This window comes from Tursiops truncatus, chromosome 15, assembly GCF_011762595.2.
Source record: "Tursiops truncatus isolate mTurTru1 chromosome 15, mTurTru1.mat.Y, whole genome shotgun sequence".
In the NCBI taxonomy this organism is placed as follows: domain Eukaryota; kingdom Metazoa; phylum Chordata; class Mammalia; order Artiodactyla; family Delphinidae; genus Tursiops; species Tursiops truncatus.
In genome coordinates this window covers 1,630,737-1,653,641 of record NC_047048.1, presented here as the reverse complement: position 1 = coordinate 1,653,641, position 22,905 = coordinate 1,630,737, and positions in this window count along the sequence as shown.

The following is a 22,905-nucleotide window of genomic DNA, read 5'->3' as shown; positions in this document are numbered from 1 at the left end:
CTCTTTGCAAAGGCCACAGCCTCCCAAGGGCTGACCACAGCCTGGCCCAGTCTCCATGATTTAGTTTATCATGATGTCCTGTACCGACTACAGCTATTTCTGCTTTCATAAGCAGTGTTGCAATGGAAGAAGATAGACGTAACTGTGGCTCGGGCCGGGAAATGTCAGCTGCTCCCGTTAGAGGCAGCTAGGGAAAGAAGAAGAAGAAGTAGTAGAAGAAGAGGTATGAGAAGTGCAAATTCCCCTCACCTCCTTTGCAGGTGATAAGATAATCCAGGAGAATGGACAGGTGAACCTTCCTGATGAATCTGAACTCACGCACCCTCAGCCCTATCGCAGCCTCACTGCCGTGTTTCTGTTTCAGACGTCTCGTGGGTGGTGTGGAGTAATGCAGAAGTGGTCGGAACCCACCCCGGATGCTAAGGCGATTACAACGCAGCAGTGTGAACGTGGCAGGTCTCCCAGCCTCTCACGAGCTGCAGTTCCCTTATCTGTATAAGGCGTGAAATAATGCCGCCCGTTTCCCACAGCGTTTACACATGATGAGAGAAAGGGTGTGTGCAGAGTGCTGGCCGCTAACGGCATTTCTGCTGGGAGACCGGCTGGGAAGCACTGCGGCGGTCCCGGCGTTGATGATGGTGCCTTAGGCTCAGATGGTGGTAGGAAAGGAGGTGGGGGCAAAAGGATGATCAAGAGAGATTTGGGAAAGGGCGGACAGAACGGAGAGGGTAGGCTGATGGAGGGAGAAGGGGAGGGAGGGGTCGAGTGTGATGCCCGATTTCTAGGTGGGCATTTGAGTGGGTGGTGGTGCCACTATGCCCAGAGGAGAACAGCTTGGGGAGCGAATTTTGTGAACCTGGTATTCTGCGTGCAGAGCGACAGCACACACATCAGGGAAACAGTTGGATGTTTGCATCTTGGACTCAGGAAAAGGGGTGCAGGCTGGAGGTGGGAGCGTCAGAGGTGCTGTAAGTGGGTGCCCTCACCCCAGGGGTCCACCACGCCAAGTCCCTGCACCTCCCCCACCCCCCAATCCTGGCAAACCCTCTCTGCCACCTCCTGCTTTACCCTCCTGGCCGCTGGAATGGCCAGTAGGGCCCAGATGCCACAGAGGCTACATTTCATTCTGGGGGCAGCAAGAGCCCCCAGAGGGAAGGGAGAGTGGACCCTGGTCTGGCTTGAGAAGCTGGAAGAGCAAAACCCAGCCCCCCAAATCGACGTGCTCAAGGCTATCCTGGGGGTACGGACAGGAAGCCTGGGGACCCCTGGAGAGGAAGCCACTGGCTGAGTCCGGGTGATCTATGCAAAACCAGAAAGGACCAGCCTCCTCGCAGAGTTAGAATGAGCTGTTCTCAGGAAGGAGCCTGGGAGATGTTAAACCTCCTGCCACCTGGTGGCATCTGTCACCAACAAGATGCTCTTAACGAGGGGGCTCATCTTGCTTGCACACCTCCAAGTTGGGGAGCTCACTCCCTACACTTGGGCCACCCAGACCTTCTGCCTCTCCTCCCTGGGAAAACTCGCCCATAGTCCTCTCCACCATTTGCCAAAGGGCTCTGCTTCCTTGCCCATCTCTCTCCTCTTGCAACGAAGCCTCAGAACAACCACCGTGATAATCACAGGACATTCCCAGTGGAGTCACCTCGTTTGCACGTTCAGCCTCTACCCTGTACAAGATGCCAGGACCTGGGTGAGGTCCCAGGATAGGGTCCACGCCACAGGCGTGAGGGGCAGTTCAGGGGTCATCACACGTCCTCCGTCAAAGCACCAGTGCCCGATAGCACCTGCTAGTTCTCTCTCTTTTTTATTTATTTATTTTTTTGCGGTATGCGGGCCTCTCACTGTTGCGGCCTCTCCCGTTGTGGAGCACAGGCTCCGGACGCGCAGGCTCAGCGGCCATGGCTCACGGGCCCAGCCGCTCCGCGGTATGTGGGATCTTCCCGGACCAGGGCACGAACCCGCGTCCCCTGCATCGGCAGGCAGACTCTCAACCACCGCGCCACCAGGGAAGCCCTGCTAGTTCTCTTAAAGTTGCCGGAACACCCACACCTCCTCTGCTGCCTTCCTGAGTCACGTTTGCTGCATTACCTTAAAGGGCCGGCCTTTCAAGCAAAATGAGTGCGGCGCCATGTAGGTGATGTGAGAGGTTTTCAAGGGTAATGTCGAGCCCCCCTGACTTTGTCCTACGTGTAATGCAAGCATGGGATGCAGCTCTGCCACGCTGCAGGGCTCAGTCTCAACCGCGTCCCCATTGTACAGCTGAAGAAAACTGAAACTCAGAGAGCAGTGCGAGGGGCTCCAGAGCTGCAGCCGCGGACACAGCCCCCCGCGCAGAGCGGGGCGGCCACGCCAAGGAGGCTGCCCATCCAGGCACCCACCGTGCGCTGGACGAGGGAGGAGGAGGCTCTGGGTGCGGCCACTGAAGGCAATTTGATGCCACAAATTTGGTCAAGAGAACTAACAGCTCCAAAATGCGTGCATGGCATGGTGGGCCCAGGTTTGCAAGCGTTGGTAACTGGGGAAAGACAAGTTTGCAACTTCTAATGCATGGGCCACTCCACAGCTTCACAGTGAAGACCCTGCCCCCGAGATCCACCAGCTCTCTTTCTTGGCCAACTTTCTCACCTGACTCAAGACAGAGTGTAGAAAGACCAGCCTTGCGCCACCACGCTGCCATCTCTAATCGCCCGCGGTCACTCCACAAAAGCACCAGGATCTTCTCCAGCCATGACTTGCCAACTGCCTGAGCTTCCCCTTATGTGTCACTTGGGATCAGCGGCACCAACCACAGTGGCTTTGGATGGATGTTTATTTCTCTCTCAGGTTAAAGTCTGGTGGTGGGATGTAATAACAATGCTGAGAGACATCTCTGCTCCCTGAGGACCCAGTCTCCTTCCAACTTCCCACTCCATCCTCTGTAGGGTGTGGCCTCTGCCCTCATGGCCCCAAGATGGTGGCTAGAGTTCCAACCATCACATTCAAATTCCAGGCAGCAGGATTGAGGAAGTGAAGAAGAAAAGAGGTAAGAGGAACATGCTTATTATCCTTTATGATAAAGAGTCCTGGAAGCAGCCACTTCTGGTTTATACCCCGTTGATCAGAACTTAGTCAGGGGGCCATACACAGCTGCAAAGGAAGCTGGGAGACAGAGTATTTTGGGAGCTGTGGCCCGCTAAAAGTTGGGGTTCTATTATCACGGAAGAAAGAGAGCAGATAAAAGGGAGCAATTGGCAATTTCTGCTCTTCCCAGGCTCTGGGGCCAGGACGGGAAAGCAGAAGGCGTCCCTCCCCGCGGTGGCCTCGGCACTTCCCTCCAGGTGAGGGGAGTGGGCAGTGGACGGTGCCCACACGGCAGATCTGCAGAAAGCAGCCGGCAGAGGCCCTGAAGATAAATGGGACCCACGTTTCCACCTCCACACACTCCTCCAGAGAGGAAAACATGGCTTCAAGGAAGCCCCTAACACGTCTTCCTTGACAGCAGGCATTACGAGGAGGTGGCCAGGCCGCGGCCTTCTAGGTGCAGGTCACACGCTCGTGGGGTGCCTGCCACGTGCCAGGCGCACACAAGGGCAAAGACGCCCCACCTCCCACTAGCGCCAGGAGACATGAAGGCCGCCACCTCCCTTCCGTGACGTGCTCTGCCCAGGGTGGCTCCTGCCACCAGGGGGTGTGGCTCCCGCCACCAGGGGGTGTGGCTCTGCCACCAGGGGGTGTGGCTGACCCCACGACCTCCAAACAAGGCGGCTCCTGAAAGTGAGGGATGAGGCCGCCAGTTTGAAAACTGCCTCGAGCGCCAGAAGCACAACGAAGGAAGGTGACGAGGCAGCTCTCACAGGGCGGCGCTCAGAGCTTTTCTGGTTTTGTGTTTTGATTTTTTTTTTTTCTGTCTTGAAAGAGTGACTGAAGCTTATTCAATCCTAATGCAAATGGAACCTCTACTTTTGGGTTCCCCATTTACGTGGCTGGTTTCATGTACCCTGACAATTCTATCTTGCTCCCGACAATTAGCGACGTTTTCCTCTCTGCATTACTGGGGTGTCGAGAGGGACCTGAGATCGCAGTGGGGGATGGGAGAGTTTCCCTGGGAGCCCCTGTGTGCAGTGGCCAGTGTCCCTCTTCAGGCTGGCCAGGGCTTGTGAAGCAAGAGCGTTAACTGTGCGCATCAACCTGGCCAGGCCCACGGTATCCAGCTGTTTGGTCAGATGCCAGTCTAGATGTTGCTGGGAAGGTATTTTGTAGATGAGATCAACTTTTTTTTTGTTTGTTTGTTTTGCGGTACGCGGGCCTCTCACTGTTGTGGCCTCTCCCGTTGCAGAGCACAGGCTCCGGACGCGCAGGCTCAGCGGCCATGGCTCACGGGCCCAGCCGCTCCGCAGCATGTGGGATCCTCCCGGACCGGGGCACGAACCCGTTTCCCCTGCATCGGCAGGCGGACTCTCAACCACTGCGCCTCCAGGGAAGCCCGAGATCAACTTGTAAATCAGTAGACTTGGAGGGCAGCAGATGACCCCCCATGATGTGGGTGGGCCTCATGCAAGCAGCTGAATGTGGAAAGAGGAAGAAGCCCGAGGTCCCCTGGGGGAGCCCCTGAAGAGGCAACTCTGCTGCGGCTGGCCTTCGTACTCCAGGCTGCGGCGTCAGCTCTCCCCTGGGTCTCCCGCCAGCCCTGCAGATTTCAGACCTGCCTCCTCCTACAGCCACGTGAGCCGGTTTCCTCAGGTGCATCTCAGTCTCTGTCTCTCTCTTTCCCTCCCTGTTTTGTGTCCACACACACACACACACACCCCACACCCCTTTGGTTCTCTTTCTCTGGAGAACCTCAGCTATTACCTGGGGGTTGGGACAGTCTTCCCGGCCTCTCACCAGCAGCCATTCCGGTAACCCCAGTGGCTTCCGCAGCCTGAGCCTGACCTGCGGGGCGATACCCTCGTGTCCCAGCCCGAAGAGAATGTGCTCCCAGAGCAGAAACCATGGCGTGGGGTGATCCTGGGAAGAGCGCCCATGATCGGAATGGCCCCAAGAAAGGCCTGAGGCCTTTGGGAGGGGCTCCCTCTGCTGAAGGTGGCTGGCGAGACAGTCACGAGGCAGCTGCGGGACCTGGTGCAGAGGGCAGCGGGAGGCTGGGCGTGGGGCGGGCTGCCCCCGACGCGTCCCTGCCAGAGCCCCTGTCTCTCAAATCCCAACTTCGGGGCAGAGAGACCCCGGTACCCGAGTTTATCCTCTGCAGCCTGCCTGCCCCCGTCTGTACACTGGTCTTCTTGGCCTCGTGGCGCTGCCGCCCCGGTGCTTGCGGGGGTGGCTGGGGGACAGTGGGCTGTGACGTCGGCCTCCGCTGTCTGTAGACCCTGGGGGGGATGGGAAGACCTCAGCGCAAAGCCAGAGTCCCAGCTAGGGTGGCTGGCAGGTCCCTGCCTGGGGTGGACGCCCGGGCCTCGGCCTCAGTCTCCTGCCAGACTCAGTTCAAGACCGGTGTGGACTCCTGCCCCTTCCAGCCCTGCCCACGCCGCGGCCACCTTCTGGGCCTGTGGGACTTCACCTCCCCAGCCTGGGGCCTTGCTTCTGAGTCTGTCCTGGCCTTTGCTCCTCTCATAACACCAGGCCTGTCCCCCAGGACCCCTTCAGCCAAGGTCTCCACTATGGTGAACACATGCCGTTAGGACCAGGGAATCCTTGTGGAATATTTCCCATCGCTCATGTTTAAAGAAACATTGTTTAAATCAGCTATGCACAACTGGCTGTTACTCACCCTACTCTGGTCTGGGAGCTTCTGGCCACAACCTTTGTAAACACCTTTGACACCGTTTCCCCAAGAACCCTTAAAAAGAAGGGCATAAAATGGGAGACTCTTAACCTTTTCTGAAACAGTAACATAAAGGAATGGCTTAAAGGTACAGCAAGAGGGACCAGGGTTAGACATAAGGAAGAACTTCCCGCACAGGCCCAGCAATTCCTGCTGGTCTTTAAGCTGAATGTTGATTTATACACATCCTTACAGGCAGCTTGGTTGAATGCTGGGTCAGTAGTGAGAAAATGGTGCCACGATGTCAGAGGGAGTTTCCTATTCCCAGAAAGGATTCGGGCGACACGGGCCTCCTAAGCTGGGGCGAGGATGACATGAACGTGGGTGCTGATGTGACTTAAGCCATCACTGGGATTGATCAGACACCCAGACACCTGGGTGTTCTTGCTTCAAGATACAAAAACAAGGCAATAAAAGAAGGGGGAAGAGGGAGAAATGGAGGGCCATTGGCACAGTGACAAACATGTGTCTCGTGTTTTAAGGTTAACACGCAGGACACCCAATATTGTGGTAAACTCGTAATTTCATGATAGGGCTAGCAAATTTGGAAAATTACAAATCTGCTAGGAAGAGGTTTGGCTAGAAGTTAAATAAACCAAGCAAACCTGCTTTTGAGTGAAAGAACAAGGGTGCACGATTTTCATCAGGTTCTAGACCTGTGCTGTCCACTTAAGTAGTCAGTGGCCAGAAAGGCTGCTGAGGCAAGCTAAGTCATGTGGGAGGTACACGCACTGCTGCCCTTCCCGTGACAGACGAGGGGATGTGCGACGAGCGCTCGTGTCTGAGAAGCACGGGGACTGCTGTCTCAGCCTCCTCGGCAGAAGGGGCGTGCGGTGTCGCTCGACTCTGAGTTACAGGCGCATATGCTGTACACCACCTCAGGTGAGGCGACGTGTGGTGAACTGTCACGTCTGAAGTACGTGTGCACTGCTGTCACAGCTCCACCGTTGACAGGAGCGTGGTGAGCAGTTGCCTGTGAGGTCCACGGGCACACTGTGCAGCCTCCACAAGTGAGGAGACACGCGGTGACTGGTCGTGACGAAGGGACACGTACACTGATATCACAGACTCGCAGTTTAAGGGGAGTGTGGTATCAGACAATTCTGAGATAAATACGCATGCTGTCACAGCCTCCTCAGGTGAAGAAACCTTTTATATTCATCAGGTCTGAGGTAAATGTGCATGCTGTTCACAGCCTCCTCAGGTGAGGGAAACTGTGGTATCGGTCCGACTAAGGTGGATGTGCAAGTTCTCTTAGCCTCCTCAACCACACATGGTGACTGGTCACGTGTGAAGAACGTGTGCAATTCTCTCACAGCCTCCTCAGGTGAGAACACATGTGGTGACTGGTCAGGTCTGAGGTAAATAAATGTAGATGCTGCAACCGACTCCTTGGATGAAGAAGCCTTTTATATCCATCATTTCTGAGGTAAATATGCACACTGTCACAGCCTCCTTAAGTAAGGAAACAGGTAGTGACTCATCGTGTGTGAGCTACGTGCAATGCTGTAACAGCCTCAGCAGGTGAGGAATCTTTTTTTTTTTTTTTTGCGGTGCGCGGGCCTCTCACTGCTGAGGCCCCTCCCACTGCGGAACACAGGCTCCGGACGCGCAGGCTCAGCGGCCATGGCTCACGGGCCCAGCCGCTCCGCGGCATGTGGGATCCTCCCAGACCGGGGCACGAACCCGTGTCCCCTGCATCGGCAGGCGGACTCTCATCCACTGTGCCACCAGCGAAGCCCGTGAGGAATCTTTTGATATGGGTCACGTCTGAGGTAAATGTCACTTAGTGACTGGTCCCGTTTGAGGAACACATCCCCCTTCATTAATAGGTGAGTGGACCTGTGGTATAGTGCCTATCTGAGGTAAATGCATTCTGTCACAGACTCCTCAGATGAGGAGACACCTGGTGACGGGGCACACTTGAGGGATGTGTGCACTGCTCTCACAGCCTCCTGAGGTGAAAAGCCTTCTATATCGATCAGGTCTGAGGTAAACGTGCATGCTGCCACAGCCTCGTTCAGTGAGGAGACACTGGTGACTCATCACGTGTTATCTGCACAGGCGATGCTGTAACAGCCTCCTCAGGTGAGGAGACTTATGTTCACTGGTCATGTCTGAGAATCATGTGCAATGATGTAACAGTCTCATCAGGTGAGGAAGCTTTTGATATCTGTCACTTCTGAGGTAAATGTGCATGTTGTTCACAGCCTCCTCAGGTGAGGGAACCTGTGGTATCGGTCCGTCTGAGGTAAATGTACGAGCTCTCTCAGTCTCCTCAAGTGATGAGACGCGAGGTGACTGACTACGTGTGAGGACTCACCTGTGGTGAGTGGGCACATTTGAGGGATGTGTGCACTGCTCTGACTGCCTCCTCGGGTGAAAAGCCTTTCACATGGGTCAGATCTGAGGTATAGGTGCACGCTGCCACAGCCTCCTTAAGGGAGGAGACATCTGGTGATTTGCTAGGTCTGAGGGAAACGTGCATGCTCTCTCAGCTTGCTCAGGTGAGGACACACGTGGTGATTGGTCACGTGTGAGGAACACGTGCAATTCAGTTATAGCCTCCTCAGGTGAGCAGAGCTGTGGTATCGGTCATATCTGAGGTCAAGGTGCCTGCAGTGACAGACTCCTCAGGTGAAGAAGCCGTTTATGAGGTCTGGCGTAAACGTGCACACTGTCACAGCCTCCTCAGGTGAGGAGACCTGTGGTAACTGGTCACGTTTTTTCAGAACACTTGCTATTCAGTAATAGCCTTCTCAGGTGAGGGGACCTGTAGTAACAGTAATGTTTGAGGTAAATGTGCATGCTGTCTCAGAATCCAGAGGTGAGGAGAAGTGTGGTGATCGGTCAGTTCTGAGGTAAATGTGCATATGCTGTCACAGACTTCTCAGGTGAGGAGTCATGTTCTGAATGGTCACACTTGAGGGGTGTGTGCACTGTTCTCACAGCCTCCTCAGGTGAAAAGCCTTTTATATTGGTCAGGTCTGAGGTAAATGTGCATGCTGCCACAGCCTCCTTAAGGGAGGAGACAAGTGGTGCCTCGTTATATGTGTCCGTGCTGTGACAGTCTCGAGTAGGAGACACAATGTGACTCATCGAGTGTGAGCTACTCCTGCAGTACCGTAACAGCCTGCTCAGGTGAGGAGGCGTATGGAGACTGGTCATGTCTGAGAGTCACGTGCGATGCTGTAACAGCCTCTTCAAGTGAGGAGGCTTTTCGTAAAGGTCAGGTCTGAGGTAAATGCCTGCTGTCCACAGCCTCCTCAGGTGAGGGGTCTTTGGTATGGGTGCCTCTGAGATAAATGTACACACTCTCTCAGGTTCCTCAAGTGAGGACCAACGTGGTGACCGGTCATGTTTGAGGAACATGCGCGACTCTGTCACAGCCTCCTTAGGTGAGGAGAACGTGGTGACTAGTCACGTTTCAGGAACACGTCCAATTCAGTAACAGCCTCCTCAAGTTATGGGACCTGTGCTGTTGGTAAAGTGCAGGCTCCCTCAGCTTGTTGAAGTGAGGAGACACCTGGTGATTGGTCACATTTGAGGAACACGTGCATTTCAGTAATGGCCTCAGGTGAGGGGAACTGTGGTAACGGTCACATCTGAGGTAAATGTGCATGCTGTCTCAGGTCCTCCTGTGAGGAGACACGAGGGGACTGGGCACACTTGAGGGGTGTGTGCACTGATCTCACAGCCTCCTCAGGTGAAAAGCCTTCTATATCGGTCAGGTCTGAGGTAAACGTGCATGCTGCCACGGCCTCCTCAAGTGAGGAGACACTGGTGACTCGTCACATGTTATCTGCACAGGCAATGCTGTAACAGCCCCCTCAGGTGAGGAGACTTATGTTCACTGGTCATGTGTGAGAATCATGTGCAATGATGTAACAGTCTCATCAGGTGAGGAAGTTTTTTTTTTTTCTTTTTTTTTTTTTGCGGTACGCGGGCCTCTCACTGTTGTGGCCTCTCCTGTTGCGGAGCACAGGCTCCGGACACGCAGGCTCAGTGGCCATGGCTCACGGGCCCAGCCACTCCGCGGCGTGTGGGATCTTCCCAGACCGGGTCACGAACCCGTGTCCCCTGCATCGGCAGGCGGACTCTCAACCACTGCGCCACCAGGGAAGCCCCAGGTGAGGAAGCTTTTGATATCGGTCACTTCTGAGGTAAATGTGCATGTTGTTCACAGCCTCCTCAGGTGAGGAGGCACGTGGTCACTGGTCACGTGTGAGGAACACGTGCAATTCAGTTATAGCCTCCTCAGGTGAGGAGAGCTGTGGTCTCGGTCGTATCTGAGGTAAAGGCGCCTGCTGTGACAGACTCCTCAGGTGAAGAAGCCGTTTATATCCATCACGTCTGGGGTAAACGTGCACAGTCACAGCCTCCTCAAGTAGGAGACACAGCTGACTCGTCACGTGTGAGCTACTCCTGCAACACCGTAACAGCCTCGTCAGGTGAGGAGACATACGGTGACTGGTCACGTCTGAGAGTCACGTGCGATGCTGTAACAGCTTCGTCAGGGGAAGAAGCGTTTGATAGCGGTCCCGTCTGAGGTACCCGTGGCTGCTGTCATGCCCTCCTCGAGTGAGGAGACACGTGGTGACTGGTCACTTCGGAAGGACATGTGCGTGCTGTCACAGCCTCCTCAGGTGATGGGCCCTGTGGTGTCGGTCACATCTGAGCCGCAACTGCACTCTGTCCCAGCCTTGGCAGGTGAGAAGACTTTTGTGAAGGGGTCACGTCTGTGGGCACATCCGCTGCTGTCACCACCTTCACAGGTGCAGGGTTGTGTCGCATCCGTCACGTCTGGTGGACGGCTGTCTGGTGTCACACCACCTCAGGTGAGGGGACTCGTCTGAGCTGTCGTGTCTGAGGTACTCATGGCCGCTGTCACTGCCCCTCTGGTGAGGGGCGTGTGGTGAGCAGTCATGTCTTAGCTGCCACAGCCTCCTCGAGAGAGGACACACATGGCGCCCGGCTACGCCAGAGGGACAGGTGCACTGCTGTCGCGGCCTCCCCGCTTGGAGGTGTGTGTGGCATCGGTCACGTGAGGTACACGCGCATGCTGTCACACCACCTCGGAGGAGGGGACGTTGCTGGACTGTCACGTCTGAGGTACCCGTGCACCGATGTCACGGCTCCACCGGCGTGGCGGCGTGCGGCATCGGCCATAGCTCAGGTATACGTGGCGACCGATCACGTCTGAGGGACACCGCGCGCTCCTGCAGTCTCCTCGGGGCTCGAAGTTTTTGCTCTCGGTCATGTCTGAGGTACACGTGCGCTGTTGCGTGAGCCTCCTCAGACGAGGGGGCGTGTGGTGAACCGTCACGGGTAAGGGACACATATACGCTGTCACAGCCTCGTCAGGTGAGGGGACATGCGGTGAACACGCATGTCTCCGGTACAGGCGCCAGGCACTCGTGCCCCCTCAGGGGAAGGGCCTGTGGCATCAGTCGCGCGCGGTGCACAGTCCCCTCAGCGGAAGGAGCGGGTGCAGCGCTGTCGCAGCTCCACCGCTGGCAGGGCGCGCGGTGACGGTCACGTCTGAGGCACGCACGCTCGGCTTTCACCGCCCTGACGGCGGAGGGCACGTGTGTCCGGGGGAGGCCGGCACTGGCCTCGGATGCGCCGGGGCAGGAGGGGCGCCCTGCTCGGGCCGGTGCTGCCTGCCTGGTGGCGCTGGGGAAGGTGCCGCCGACCTCGGCACGTGGAGCATGTTTTCATCTCAACAGCGAACCGGAGAGAAGAGAATATTATTATTTTCGGGGACCACCCAGTGAATCCTGGAAATAGACTAAATAATGAGTGTTTGATGCACCATGTTTGGACCTACTACGTGCCGGCTGTTTACTGAAGTTACCCTTTGGTTCTCCCACAGCCCTGTGAGGGGTTATGTCTCCTGTGAGCTCCTGAGCTCGGGCCTTTCTGGAACGTCCCCCCTCTGGCTTTTGGCCCCTCTCCCTTCTCCTCAACCGCGCTCTTCCCTCCTTCCTCCCTCCATCTCCTCTTTGCTCTCAGGGGGCCTTGACATGGCAGTGAGAGGATTTTCTGGGTTCCTGAACAGTTTAATCAGGTGTCATCGTCAACAGGAAGGAAGCAAGGGAGGGGTGGCGGGGAGAGGAGGGGGCCTCTGCCAGGGTTGGCTCGGGTGCCCACTTCCCCAAGGCTCTGCTCAGGGTCACTCCCACCCATCCGTTCATCCGTCCACCCGACTGCTGTTTACTGGGCGTCTGCTGTAATTACTGGGCACAAAGCAGCGACTGAGGCCAACAAACACCCCTGCGCTCGCCAACCTATAGACCCAGGGGGGGAAGATGATGAACAAAGCCATAAGCTCAGTCTGCAGTCCCTCGCTGGGGATACGCCCCACGGTCGCAGTGTGCAGCGGCGCGGCGGGGGGAGGCCTTGCTGAGCCGGGCTCTGGAGGTGGCGAGGAGGAAGCCATCTGAGTACCCTTGCACTTTATTTCACATGATCTTAGGATGTGTTGCTGGTCAACCAGCTTGTCCACTGCAGCCACTGGGAACCGCCTCCCTCCTGCAGAAAACCGGCTGGGGGGCCTCTGAGGTCTGCTGGGGACCCTTTACCTTGCTCTGTGGGTCAGTCAGGGCTCCGGAGAAACAGAACCAATAGGAGAGAGAGACACATACATGTATCTATTTATCGTGTTTATGTACATGTGTGTATGTGTATATAAACACATAGACACACATTTATGTACACGTTTGCATGTATACGTGTATATATACATATATATATACATGGACTCACACACAGACTTACTTTAAAGAATCGGGGCTGGTGAGTGTAAAATTCGTCAGGCAGGCCAGCAGCCTGGAAACTCAGGCAGGAGCTGATGCCACAGTCTCGAGGCAGAATTTTCTCTTCTCTGGGAAACCTGCGCTTCTGCTGCCAAGGCCTTTCAACTGGATGAGCCCAGCCACACTATCCCAGATACTCTCTACTTACCGTCAACTGAGTGTAGATGTTCGTCTCACCTACCAAATACCTTCACAGTGGCACCTAGATGAGCATTTCATGGAATCACTGGGGACAGTGGCCTGGCCAAGCTGACGCCTAAAATCGCCACCACACCACGTAACTCCATCTAGACCCCCAGATAGTAACGCCTGGGGCTGCAGCTGCCGACATCCCTTCCCCCAAATCACGGTGCCTGGAAGCAGGTCAGATAACAGCCCCCAGTGCAGCCCAAGAGGACGTGCTCCAGCCTTTTGCATCTTCATCCTCTGGGACCGAGAGGGGACCACTTTGCTTTTTTCTGTTCTTTGTTTTGTTTTTTTTTTCTAAATTCATTTATTTTATTTACTTTTGGCTGCGTTGGGTCTTTGTGGCTGCATGCGGGCTTTCTCTAGTTGCGGCGAGCGGGGGCTACTCTTTGTTGTGGTGCGCGGGCTTCTCATTGCGGTGGCCTCTCTTGTTGTGGAGCACGGGCTCTAGAGCGCAGACTCAGCAGTTGTGGCGCACGGGCTCAGTAGTTGTGGCTCGCGGGCTCTAGAGCGCAGACTCAGCAGTCGTGGCGCACGGGCTTAGTTGCTCGGCGGCATGTGGGATCCTCCCGGACCAGGGCTCGAACCCGTGTCCTCTGCATCTGCAGGCGGATTCCCAACCACTGTGCCACCAGGGAAGGCTGAGGGGACCACTTTGGGTGGAGCTGGCTCAGCTCCCCTAGCAAGATCCTCCTCTCCTCCCTGAGGTCCTCCCAGACCCCCCGGCTGAATCCACAGCCCCCGCTGCCAGCTCCCCAGCACCCTGTTGCTATGTCTATCATCCTGCTATCGTACTGGGTTGTACATAGTGGTTTGTGTCTCCTCCCAGTAGATCGACAGCTTAAGTCTTAGAGAGTATCTTGTTCGTCTTTATGTCCTCAGGGCCTGGCCCTGAGCTGGACACTTAAAACATTGATCTGTTATTGACTGATCGATCAGCTCAATGATTCATTGATAGACTCGCATTTGCAGGCTGCAGCTCAATATCTATGCTTGGCTCTCGAAGGCCATACTCTGCCGATGCACATTATCTCTTTAAGAGAAAGGCGTTCTTCTTACTTTTAAATGTTGGAAGACTTTTTCAGTGAGATCAAGTAATCTCCAAAGTGCTGCAGGCAGAGGCAATAATATTAAGAGGTTCTTGGTTTGGCGAATAGCCTTTCAGTGAAATAAACGCTGCCCGTTTTAGCAACATGACATCATCAGATGTTTTCTCCACTTGCCTGAAAGTACACCTGCTAACATTTAACGAATGGGCTGAAGTAGTAGCCAGCTTCGCTGGCATTTTCCCCAAAGTCTCCATCAAGCTCCAGTTCGGTCATTTTTCTGAAGTGAGACTATGAGATAACCAGCTATTATATAAACAGCTCATATAAACAGCCTGCTCTTCTCAGAAGACAAGAATGTGAGAAGAGCTCTTTCTCCAGAGAGGAGCCTGGAGTCTGGGCTTTCTCTGACCATGCTTCTTGTCCCTGTGCCATGCGCCTGAGACCAGACTCAGGGAGACGGAGCGCACGCCGGTGGAGAGCCATGCGGGGCTAAAGTGCTCCCCACACGGTGGCCACTGCAGGCGCCCACAGACAGGCAGGGGGTCTCGGTAGACCCCACGCCACCACTCGTGCCCCATTTCCGCGGCCCCCTGCGCCCCCCTAGTGTAGCCATAAGTCTAACTCAAAGGGGCCTGGACTTCGGAGTCAGGCTCAGGTCGGGTCCTGCTCTCTGGGGATCGGGTACGATTTCTCTCGTCTCTGAGCCTGTTTTCACATCTATAGAATGGTCGTGATGGGCCCTGCTCCAGGGGACTGCTGTAGGAGGCCCTGGCGCACCGGCTGCCATCAGAAAGCGTTAGCAGCTCTCAGCAGCGCTGCTGTGACCGTGGCGCGCCGGGTCCCTCCCGCACCTCGAGGGCCTCGGGTTCCCGCTGCTTGGCCAGAGCATGTGGGCCTCCCCTCTGGCCAGGGCCACCTCATGCGGCTCCGCGGCCCTGCCCGAGTCCCCAACCCTGTCGGCCTCCACCGGCTCCTCGGCCCTCTCAGGGGGTCTGTCCCTGTGCGCGCTCCCAGCTGCAGCCACAACAGAGGGGTCAGGGGTCAGAGCGCAGGCCCCGCCCGGGGAGCCTGGGGAGCCCTGGCATCCCCCTGTCTCAGAGTCCCCATTGGTCCCAGCTGGTCTACTGGCCGGCGTGGGCGTGAAAACGGGGCAGGATTGGGTCTGCTACCTGGTGCCTTCTATGCTTACGAAGAACAAGAATTCATGAGCAAAACTGGAAGGAAGTAAAGAATTGGTAAACCTTTGTGGCAGGATGGCGGACTGACAAAGTGCCCGCCCTGCCTCCAATCCGACCCACCCAGGACCGTCTGGGTGACGGGGGCCGCCTGCCGCGTAAACACTCCTCGGTCCCCTCAGCTGTGAACCTTGGAGACAGCAGCACGGCCGGGGCTCCGTGAGGACGGGCTGGGAGGACCCAGCTCAGGGCGACACCTCCAAAGGCACGCAGGGCGCCCGACCGAACCTAAACTACAACGAGGGTCATGTGGAAACTGCAAGGAAGGCGGACCCAGAGGGAGAGAGGGCTGGGAGCGGCGGGTGGGATGGAGGGAGCGCTTCCTTTATTAGAATTCCTCTAGTGCGGTGCCCTGCTGTTTGCGTGATTAAGAAAATAAACAGGAAGGAAGGAGGCAGGGGAGGAATGGGGGAGGTCTGGCGAAGAAATGGACTCAAGTCCCAGCGCTGCGGCCTGTAAGCAGAGAGGACACGTGTCCTAGGTTGTCCACTGGCAGCCCAGCATGGGTGTTAACAGCGCCCCCTCACCCTGTGGTGCTCCTGGTCTGGGGGACAAAGTGCACGGCCAGCTCCTCTGCAGGCAGTCAGTCACTCACAGTAGGTAGGAACCGCAAGTGCGTGTGGAATGGTAGAAAGACCCTGGCCGAGTGGACGTACAACCTCGGGCAAACCCACATCCCCTCTGACCTCAACATCCTTGCTGTAAAATGGGGTTGACCCTAACCTGCCAGGGCTGGCCCTGGACTCCACCTGTAGAAGGAGGTCGAAGGGGCCTGGGAGCCTCTCCCACTGGCCCAGATTAGCCACAGGCCAGGAGAGCAGGGCAGCGAGGGTGCCCTTGGCTGAAGTCCCCTTGGGGACCCACTGGCAGTAGAGGGAGGCTGGACAATAGCAGAAAAAGGAGCTCCCCACCCCAGGGTCCCCAGGTCCTGCTGGCCTCCCCGGCCCATCCCTGGGAGGGTGGGCGCACTCACTCTGCCATGGTCAGCAGGTAGTGGGACACGTCCACATGCAGCTCGATGCTGGTGTTCTCCAGCTCCGCCAGGCTGCGTCACAGCTCCAGCTGCTCCTTGAAACCCCCGACGAGCTGCGCCCAGATCTCGTTCATCTGCAGGCGGCTGTCCTTCTCTGTGTCGGGCGGAGGGATGGCGGCTGGGGACAGGAAGAGAGCCAGCTGCACCGGGAGCAGTGCTACCTAGGCCAGGGTGGAATCCATGCTTGCCTGGCCACACAGGATCGGGTCCAAGGACAGGCTTTATAGACAGTGTATGGATGGGTGGGTAATGGATGGATGGGTGGGTGGATGGGAGGGTGGATGGCTGGATGGGCAGGTGAATGGGTGGATGATGGGTGGATGATGGGTGGATGGATGGGTGGATGGGTGGATACTTGAATGGTTAATTTAGAGGGATTTAGACTCTCTGTTTGCCCGTTTTGCGGTTGGGTTGCATGGATTTGAGTCTCAGGAATCCAAGGACGAATGGGGCTGGGCTAGCTGTCTCAGCTCTGACCTCACTTCCTCAGGGGAACCTTCCTAGACTCTCGATCTGGGTCCATGTGCCACTTGCTCTGAAAACATCCTACCTGCACCTCGGCAGTCTTCTTCATGTCGATAATTCGGTAACATTTCGTGGTAAATGTTCAACACCTGCCTTTCCTGCTGGAATGTAAGTTCCACGAATGTAAGTCTTTGTTTCCCGTGATCAGTTCCTACCTAACAGCTATCCAGTGATTAATCGATGGTTTTCCCTGCCTGTCCCAGTAGATATCTCCACTCTGGTCACATGCGGCTGGTGCCCCTGACTTTGAGGGCAGTGGTCAAGGGATTTCTTTTCCCTAAACATCAAGCCATCTGGGATTGGTTAAATAAATTATGATGCGTCCAGACGACCAAATCATTGCAGTCATTAAAACAAGGCTTTGGGGAACACATGATATCCTAGGAAATGCTCATAAAGGAACGATCCTGGCAGAGCCGTGGACACAAGCTGCCCACTGCTGCCCTAGGCTTGCCATAGCAGGACCCAAGGGAAGCCCCTCATGCCCTCAGGGCTCACCATGAGACCCTCATCCCCTCCATGACGCTGCCCACCTCCTCAGACCACCAAGGCCAGTCCCAATAACTAATAGGCCAGCAGGATGAGAGCCATTATGGCATGCATCTCTGTTGACCCCTGACCCCAAAGAAGCCCAAGCTTCCCGGTCATCACCTAGCTTTATAGATGCTCTACAACAATGCCATCTTCCACCCCCACCAGCCCCTGAAGCCCTCTGCTGGCGCCATGGGACTCAGCGTGGCATCACCAGCAACCACTCTTCTTTGAAATTTTCCTTCACCCTCTTGCTCCAGCAGAAACCTGAGCCCCAGATCTACCACAGAGAAATAGGCACCCATGTGCGCAAGGAGGTAATGTGACTGGAAAGCCCCAAAGTGCCCATCAGAGGGGACAGGATAAGCAGACTCCAGTATGGACATCCTATGGAACACTTTGCAGCTGTTACAGAGATGAGGGAGCCCCGTCTCTGCAGATGGACGGCCTCCAAGACACATCGATGGCTGAGAAAAACAAGTTAAAGAATAACAGCTAAAGTCTGAAATCATTTATACAAAAACCCAAAGCCACCCCACCATACACATACACACACACCACATACCTCTCTGGGTACATTTATGTCTACAGCACCGCACAGGAAAAGATCCAAGAAGGAATACTTCAAAATGACAGCAGTGACCTCAAGGAACTGGAAAAAGAAGAACACGCTAAACCCAAAGGTGCCAGAAGGAAGGTGATGGATAACAAAGATGAGAGCAGAAATCCATGAAAACAGCAGGAGAGACCAACACAATTAAGATCACAAAGATGAGAGCAGAAATCCATGAAAACAACAGGAGAGACCAACACAATTAAGATCACAAAGATGAGAGCAGAAATCCATGAAAACAACAGGAGAGACCAACACAATTAAGATCAACAAAATTGAGGGCTGGTGTTTGGAAAAGATAAACAAAATTGACAAACCTTTAGCTAGACTTACTAAGAAAAAACAAAAAGAAGATGCAAATAAATAAAATTATAAATGACAGAGGAGACATCACGACTGGTACCACAGAAATACAAAGGCTCATAAGATTAGTATGATCGATTCTGTGCCAACAAATCGGTTAATCTAGAAGAAATGGATAAATTACTAGAAACATACGACCTACCAAGCCTTTATCATGAAGAAACAGAAAATCTAAACAGACCAATAATGAGTAAGGTGATTAAATCAGTAATCGAAGCCCTCCCAACAAAGAAAAGCCCAGGGGTGAATTCCACCAAACCTTCAAAGAAGGATTAACACCAATCCTCAGACTCTTCCAAAAAATTGAAGAGAAGGGAACACTCCCAAACTCGTTTCGCGAGGCCAGCATTACCCTGATACCAAAGCCGGACAAGGACACCAAGAAAAGAAAACTACAGGTCAATGTCCCTGTTGAACATAGATGAAAATATTCTCATTAAAATACTAGCAACCCCAAATCCATGGCACACTCAAAGCTCATACGCCATGATCAAGTGGAATTTATCTCTGGGATGCAAGGATGCTTCCACGTATGCAAATCAGTAATTGTGGTACACCATATTAATAGTATGAAAGACAAGAACCATATGATCATCTCAATAATACAGGAAAAGTATTTGACAAAATCCAACATCTTTCATGGTAAAAAATTAACAGTAATGTGTTTGTATCACCAGAGAGCCAATAGGTGCTCAACTTTCCGACAATCTAAGCGATGTCAGAAATCTCTTTTGTTTTGTTTTGTGTTTTTTTGCGGTACGCGGGCCTCTCACTGTTGTGGCCTCTCCCGTTGCGGAGCACAGGCTCCGGACGCACAGGCTCAGCGGCCATGGCTCACGGGCCCAGCCGCTCTGCAGCATGTGGGATCCTCCCGGACCGGGGCACGAACCCGCGTCCCCTGCATCGGCAGGCGGACTCTCAACCACTGCGCCACCAGGGAAGCCCTGTTAATATTTTTTAAGGTGTGGAAATGATACTGTAGTTATGTGTTTTGTAAAGAGCCTTTATTTTTTAGGGATTATAGGCTGAAATACTTACGAATGAAGTGATATGATGACTGAAATTTGCTTCAAGATAATAGGCTGAGGGAAGTGCGTGGGAAGAAACAAGGCCTGGAGAGTGGGTGACGAGGGCTCGCTTTACTGCTCTTCCTCCTTCTGTGCATACTGGAAAATCCTCGTAACAAAAGTGTGAGCGCTTTCTACTTCCCTCCTCTACGTGGTGTTCACAGTTGACCACTGTGGTCACTCCTGGCCTCCTCCTCAACTCCTGTCACGGTCTCCACACAAAACCCCAGCCGTGGAGAATCCCCCACCTGCCCTGTGAGTAGTCGCACTTCCACTTCTCGAATACACAGCTCAAGGGGGCTCCTGGCACATTGCTGTCCGGCTCAAGGTCTCCTTGGCCTCCCGTTACAGTCAGGATAAACCCAGGCCCCTGTTCAACATCTTCCAGCCTCAGCTCCCACCATGCAGCTCTCCTCAGGTGCCAGCCACGTGGGCGGCCCTCTGCTCCCTGAACTCATCAAACCCACTCCCACCCCAGGGCCTTTGCATGTGCAGTTCCTCTGCTGGACGACTCTGAACCAGGTCTGTGTATGGCTCATTCCCTCCCTGCATCTCCAACACTGATATGCACCTGTTACATAGTAGGTACTCATTAAATGTGTGACATTGCCTGATCCCAGCCCCCAACTTTTTTTTTAAATTTATTTTTGGCTGTGTTGGGTCTTTGTTGCGTGCAGGCTTTCTCTAGTTGTGGAGAGTGGGGGCTACTCTTCATTGCGGTGGCTTCTCTTGTTACAGAGCACGGGCTCTAGGCGCATGGGCTTCAGTACTTGTGGTGCGTGGGCTCAGTAGTTGTGGCTCCTGGGTTCTGGAGTGCAGGCTCAGTAGTTGTGACGCATGGGCTTAGTTGCTCCGTGGCATGTGGGATCCTCCCGGATCAGGGCTCGAACCCGTGTCCCCTGCACTGGCGGGTGGATTCTTAACCACCGCGCCACCAGGGAAGTCCCCCCAGCTCCCAATTTTGCTGTGCATGTGTGTACGGATTTATTTAAGAGACTGGAAGGAAATAGCTAAATCTAACAATGGTATCTCCAAGTTGTGGGATTATGAGTGAGTTCTATTTTCTTCTTACACTTTGCAGCATACTCCAAGTTTTGAATGATAAACACATATTACTATAACAATCAGGAAACGTTTTAAATATGATGTATTTACACATCTAATACAGGAACACGTTTTGGTGATAAAAATTCGAATAATACATCAAGACTTGATCATCTGATTGCCCTCCCCCCAACCCCAGTCCCCCACCCACATGTAACTACTGCTATCATTTTGATATGTGCCCTTCCGGATCTTTCTCTGTGCAGTTTTGTACATATAACTGTATCTAATGAGATATATGGGTTTCCTGGTGGGTAGATTATAGCAGGCTATGACTGTTACGCTTTAACTGGCTTTTCTCATCTAGCAATGGTCTTGGAGGCCGTCCATCTGCACAGATGGGTCTGCCCCATTCTCTGTAGCACCTGCAGGGTGATCCACAGGAGGGACCCACCAGTTAGCTTGTCCCATCCCCTTTGATGGGCATGTGAGCGCATGCGTCTCCTGGTAGACTTGGGGGAAGTTGCTGGGCAACAGAACTCATACACTTAAAGTTTGAAAAGATGCAGGTAAAACAGGCTCCAAAGAGAAGTGTTAATTTAGACTCCCAATAATAGTGGTTAAGGCTGCCTTCCATACTTTATTTTATATTATCCATTTAATGCTATGTGACATTTTAATTTTAGCCAGTCCAATAAGTGAAAATTGTTTCAATTTGTATCTCTGTTTCCTAATGCAATTGAGAATCTTTTCCTAGGTTTATGGCCACTAGAAACTCTCTGAATTGCCTATTCATTTCCTCACCCTCATTTTTAAATTGGGCTGTTGGTTCTTTCTTATTGATTTTCAAAAATCCTTTATTTACTATGCCAAAACTTATCTTAATAAGCCAAAAGAATGTGTGTGTGTGTGTGTGTGTGTGTGTGTGTGTGTGTGTGTACATATGTTTACTTGTCTTCGTTACAGATATTTTTTATGGGCACCTTTTAAACTTACTGATTAATTTTAGGGTAAAACTATGGTGTGCTCTACCCCAAAAGGAGACCTAGATCAAACCGATCTGGGGAGAAGGGAGCGATGGAGAGAAGCTGCCTAGCGGGCATGGGTTTCACTTTGGGGTGGAAACGTTTCAGAACGAGACAGAAACAGCAGCTGCCCAACACGGTGGATGTGCTGAACGAAGGGTTTGCTTTAAGACGGTGAATTTTATGTTGTGTGAGTTTTGCCTCAGTGCACTTTTTTGGAAGACCCTAGACGCTAACGTTAGGGGAAGCTGGGAACTCTGTAGTATCGTTGCCAATTTTTCTAAATTTAAAATTATTCCAAAGTGAAAAGATTATAAAAAGAAACTGATTTGGGAGGAAAAAATAAATAGGCAGCGTGAAGAAAGATAAGAAGAGATTAGAAGAGAGCAGAGAGACGGCTGCTCCCTGAGGCCACGGGGGACTCCCCTGGTGGCCACTGGTTAAGAATCCACCTTCCAATGCAGGGGACGCAGGTTCGATCCCTGGTCGGGGAACTAGGATCCCACATCCCACGGGACAACTAAACCCGCGCGCCGCATCTACTGAGCCTGCACTCTACAACTAGAGAGAAGCCCGTGTGCCACGACGAAAGATCCCGCGTGCGGCAACTAAGACCCGACGCAGCCAAACAAATAAATAAATACATAAAATATTTTTTAAAAAAAGGCCAGGCCGGGCTCGGCGGTCACCCCGGGTGGGGTGCTCAGTGCAGACACCGCTCCAGGAAGGGCAGGAGGACGCAGTGGGCCTCTGGTGTCCCGGACGGCCCAGCAGCAGGAGGCACTGCGTGTGTGTACGGCCCCACCTTGAGCATCCCGGCCGCTGGGATGCTTCTCTTCTCCTTCCCCTGCTTCTCCACCTTGGCCTCGGGGTGCTTCATCTGCCTGCCCAGGTCGGAGATGACGTCCGCGTACTGCGCGATGTGGTAGGTCACGTTCAGCAGGTTGCGCTTGACCTGGTGGCGGGACGCGGCCAAGGTCAGGGCCAGCTGGCTGCCCCGCGAAGGACACCTGTCACCCAATGGATTATGCCAGAAGGACGCAGCACCTTTTGTCAGGAAAATGTAAATCAGTGCTATTCTGTCTTAAAAGGGAAGGAGATTCTGACACCTGCTGCAACATGGGTGGACATGATGAAAAGTGGAATAAGCCAGATGCAGAAGGATCCATGATCCACACCACATGTGTGGCCCCCGGGAGAGTCAGGGTCACAGAGACAGGAAGTAGGGGGTGGGGCCAGGAGTGGGGGAGGGGAGGGAGTCGGTGTTTAATCGGGGCAGAGTCTCAGTTTGGGAAGATGAAAGTTCTGGAGACGGACGGTGGGGATGGTCGCCCAAAAATGTGAATGTGCTTAATGCCCCCGAACTGGGCCGTTTCAAATGGCTCAAGGGGTGAACTTGATGTTATGTGTATTTTACCACAAAAAACCCAACATTCAAACAATCCACGAAGAGGTTTTTGAAAACCCTCCCCATGGGTAACCACTGCTACCGTTTTGGTGTGAGCCCTTCCGAATCCTTCTCTGTGCGGTTTTATACATATACAGGAAGCTAGAGAGATACACGTGGGGAGTTTTGGGGGTGTGGGTTCAGCTTTGGGGGGGTTTACGTAAATCAT